This window comes from Carassius gibelio, chromosome B19, assembly GCF_023724105.1.
Source record: "Carassius gibelio isolate Cgi1373 ecotype wild population from Czech Republic chromosome B19, carGib1.2-hapl.c, whole genome shotgun sequence".
In the NCBI taxonomy this organism is placed as follows: Eukaryota; Metazoa; Chordata; class Actinopteri; order Cypriniformes; family Cyprinidae; genus Carassius; species Carassius gibelio.
Window position 1 is genome coordinate 11,197,706 of NC_068414.1, and position 5,213 is coordinate 11,202,918.

Below are 5,213 nucleotides of genomic sequence, written 5' to 3' on the forward strand. Positions count from 1 at the left end.
TTTTAAAATCTATACGATGTTTGAGAAGCCAGTGCAGTGTTGACAGAACCGGGCTAATATGGTCATACTTCCTGGTTCTGCTGCATTTTGGACTAGCTTTATTGGGTGGCTAACAACCACCAATAAAGCATTACAATAATCTAACCTTAAGGTCATAAACGCAGAAATTAACATCTCTGCATTTGACATTGAGAGCATGGGTCATAATTTAGATATATTTTTGAGATGGAAAAATGCAATTTTACATGTTGCTTTCAAAAGAAAGATTGCTATCAAATGTCACACCTAGGTTCCTAACTGATGATGAAGAATTGACAGAACAACCATCAAGTCTTAGACAGTGTTCTAGGTTATTACATGCAGAGTTTTTAGGACCTATAATTAAAACCTCAGAATTTAGCAATAAGATATGACTCCTCATCCAGGTTTTATATTGACTATGTATTCCATGAATTTTTCAATTTGACATGTTTCTCCCGGCTGCAAAGAAATATAGAGCTGAGTATCATCAGCATAGCAGTGAATGCTAACACTGTGCTTCCTTATGATATCTCCCAAGGGTAACATATAAATCGTGAAGAGTAGCGGCCATAGTACTGAGCCTTGAGGTACTCCATACTGCACTTGTGATCGATATGATACATCTTCATTCACTGCGACGAATTGATGGCGGTCATATAAGTATGATTTGAACCATGCTAATGCACTTCCATTAATGTAAAAAAAAAGTTTTCTTGTCTGTTCAAGAGAATGTAATGGTCAGTAGTGTCAAACGGTCTAAATGGTCTAAAATGTTCTAAATTCTGACTGGAAATCCTCACAGATTCCATTTTTCTCTAAGAAGGAATATAATTGTGAGGACACTGTCTTTTCTAGTATCGTTGACAGAAAAGTAAGATTCAAGATCATATACTAATGACAATGACAAATTAATAATAGTCAGAAGAGGATCTATGACTTCTGGAAGCACCTCTTTTAGGAGCTTAGATGGAACACCTATTGATACTTAATTGAAACATAGTAGCACATTTCATGCACATACTATAGTAATATGTGAATATAAGACAAAACCAGTCTTAAGTCGCTGGGGTATATTTTTAGCAATAGCTAAAAAAATAAAAAAATAAACTTTGTATGGGTCAAAATGATAAGATTTTTCTTTTATGCCAAAAATTATTAGGATATTAAGTAAAGATCATGTTCTATGAAGATATTAAAAACTTAATTGTTGATTAGTAATATGCATTGTTAAGAATTAATTTGCACAACTTCAATGGTGACTTCAATGGTGAAAGATTTCTTTGCACTCTCAGATTCCAGATTTTCAAATAGCTGTATCTCAGTCAAATATTGTCAAATCCTAATAATTATTTATTATGTTTTATTCAACTTTCAGATTATATATTAATCTCAAATTGACACTTAAGACTGGTTTTGTGGTCCAGGGTCACATAAGTTAACTGTAAAGTATGCATAATTACAAACAACTAACCCTAAACCAAATCCTAACCTTACAGTAAGTGCTTTACATGTTGTTAATTAATACTACTCAGTACTAATTTGTGTAATTACACTGTCATAAATTCACCTAGAAATAATGGTTACAATTTATTTTAAGGTGTCCTTGTTACAGTGTAATTATACATTTAAGTACAGAGTAATATTAATTCACTACATGCACTTCCTATATGGTTAGGATTAGGATTTGTCTTATGGTTACTTTTCCTGTGATTATGCATAATTTACTGTTATCATAATAGTAAGTACACATAACATGTGGACACCTTAAAATAAAGTGTTCCCAGATAATGATTGACCAAAAACTACACACTTTCAAGTGTTTTAAGATGAAAATCATGATATACAACAACCGAAGTAACAGTACTTCTGATGTTTATACCCAGAGGCACTTGTTCCCAATCCTATAGTTTCTGGTCCATTTGGACTGATCACTCAGGACAGTGGAATGACACGATTATCTTGCGGTGTCTCACCTCATTTATTTCAAGCTCATGTAACGAATTACACCATACAAATAATAATGTCAGACCCAATCATAATTGTGGGTAATATTTTTTCCTTGGGTGACAAGCCTGCGCTCTCAGCCTTCCATCAACAATTCTCAGGAAGACTGAGGTGAACAAACAGCACAGGATTGAGAACATGACGTGCAACAAACAGAGAGCACTGTTTAAGTGGCATGTGATGAATTCTTAATACAGCTAGATGGAGTGGAACAAAGGAATATTTTGATTTCAAAACAAAGGTTCCCTTTCAAAAGTTTACTCAATGCTGTGCCAGTAGTTGACACTATGAGAACAGCCTCCAGGTGTGATTAATGTCTGAAGCCAGTATAGAATTACACCACTTCATTGACTGATGGTGCTTGGGGCGGTCACTGAGGTGCTTTGTCACTGATGCCTCTTGTGGTATCTCTGCCAATCTCAGAGCAGTTGTTGCATGATAGGTGCATGAATTGTTTGAGGATTAAACATGTCTGGGCAGCTCTTGAATTAAAAATTGACTATTTTAAATCAAAGGTCCTGTCCTGCAACGAAGAAGTGATGCTCCAGTGGAACATGCCACCTGGCTGCCTCCAGGAAGAAGTCCATTCTGTCCTTATCTCAATGAGCAGGTGGTAAAGTTGTGGTTTGCACCCCAGCGGGTGCACATCCTAATTGCACTCAAGTCCACAATTTCCCACATGGTCATGGCAGAATCTCAAAGTTACGTGCACATAATTTTACACCTTTAAAAATTATTATACTGTATAAGATACCTTATATAATGTTGTGGATCTTAATGTACAACAGTGCATCATATTGTAAAAGACCATGTTTTTGTAGTGCTCTCCTGTGAGGAAAAGAAAAACACTCTCTTCTCATTTGTATGCGGATACTTAAGGAATGGATTTCACCACATTCCACCACTTTGTTATTTTGCAAATGAAAAGAACAAAGTGTATTGCTAGAATATAAAAAATAGTTACTAACTACAGCTGCTTCGGAAGGGCTCACGCCTTTTCTTGTTGCTTAGCAAATGTGATAGCTGCCATTGATGAGCAGCAGTGCCGTTTGTAAGTGGACTTTTTAAATTCAACTGCATAAATCTAGACAGGACTCAAAACTGAAAAAGTTCACAATGGTTCATTTATGTACATAATTATGTACAATGGAACAAACTTCATAAAACTGCATTTTGGTAAGATATAAGTCAACATTTAACCACTTTATATTTATTATTATTATTTTTTTAAACTAAGTCAAAACCCAATACTTACATTTAAAGTGTAATTCAATCATTAAAATTAAAAAAAGGGCTCAGGTTACACATATAACCATGGTTCCTCGAAAGAACGATATGCTTCGTTGGAGGACGCTTTGGGGAACACCCCACAACATGACCATACCATGTGTGTAATCAGCACGCTTCAAACAGATCAGTCAGGGAAGACGGAGAAGAGAATGACGTGTTCTCCCTGTGCCTGTTTATTGTCGTGCCGGTATTGACGTCAGAGGCTGTAGCCGAACAACTCGTTGGTGTTTTTTCAATGTATGCTTCAGACACGGGTCATGATGAGGTTTTCTCATAGCAACCCCTAGAGGACGTAGTATCTCATTTCCTGCTCATGGTCCATGGTTACATTGACAACATGAGACATTTATGCATATATTCACTGATGCTTCAAAAGACTCAGGAACAGGGTATGTGGGATCAGCATTTGTAGTATCCAAGATAAAAGTGGGAAAGAAAAACAGAATATCAGATTGTCTGTCAGTAAATACAGGAGAAATAATAGTTTGCGATAATTATGGCAATGAGGTGTATTAGTGAAGTTCCAAGGCAATAGTATGTTCAGATTCTAGTGCAGTTCTAATAAGTTTAAATGAGCAGAAGTCAGAAAACAAGACAAGAGATGATAATAGAAATTATGCAAGAACTATATTCATTACAGCAAAATGGTATAATTGTAAATTTTTTGTGCGTTCCAGCTCACATCGGGTTGAGTGGAAATGAAGAAGCAGATAAACTAGCAAAAAAAAGCAGTAGAACAAGAGAATGTTGATATTCAGATTCCATTCAGTGGGTCTGAACTGAAATCTAAGAACATTTGGAAAGAATGGCAGAAGCATTGGGACACAGATTCCAAGGGCAAACATTTATCAAATACAGCCAATAGTGGGGAAGGGAATACAATCAGGTAAGAGCAGAGCGGAGGAGAACATAATCACAAGGTTACGACTTGTGTAATACAATATTAAATAATACAATGCATCTAATAAAGAAACACCCAACAGGGCTATGTGAGGTATGTGGCGGTAGGGAAACAGTTGAACATGCTCTAATGTACTCAGGGCCGGAGTGGGGCCACTTTTCAGCCCGGGAGTTTCAGGCCCAAGACCGGTCCTCTTTTTCCATGGTGAAATTCCAAATTAGCACTTTTTACAAATTGGATAAATAAATTAGTTCAGCTCTTACTATAGTTTTTATTAATACCATAGTTCAACAAATAATGTAAAAGGTTAAATAATCATTCACTTAAGCTGAGAAGTTAACAAAAAATACTCTACTATTCCACAAGGATAGGTTGATAAATTAAATGTTTCCCACTATTCCACAAAGAGACGTATTGAACATTTTTTTACAGTTCAAGTCACAGTAAAGTTTACGGTTACATTGCGAATAGCACCAACAGTATCAGTAGCCGCCCAGGAAGTGCACTGGTTTCAGCCACTTTATTCATTACCGTGTCATTGCTTATAGACATGTGGATTTCCTTCTCTGTGCACATTAACAAGAAAACCTCCAAGTTGTCCTGACTCAATGGGCTTCGTAGACAGCAGATCAAGCTTGAGTTTTGTTATCAACAGTGTTGTGCAAGTTACTTATAAACTGTAATACATTATAGATGAATTATGTTCTCCCAGTTCTTCCGATTACCCACCCCGGGCCTGAATGTACTGTAGGGAATATATAATTGAATGAAATTAACTGAAGAATGAAATAGAGAAAAAGGGAGGGCAGTTTTAAATTAATTATTTATTAAATTCAGGTAGAAATATTAATTAATATAATTTGAATCGAGTTAGAGTGTCAATTGTCCATTAGAGGAATAGGTGGCGGTAATGCACTTAAAGTCTGCGATCCGCCGTAAAAGACGAAAAAGAAGAAGTTTGCAAACAAGAAAAAAAGAAAAGAAGAATATGGAAGAG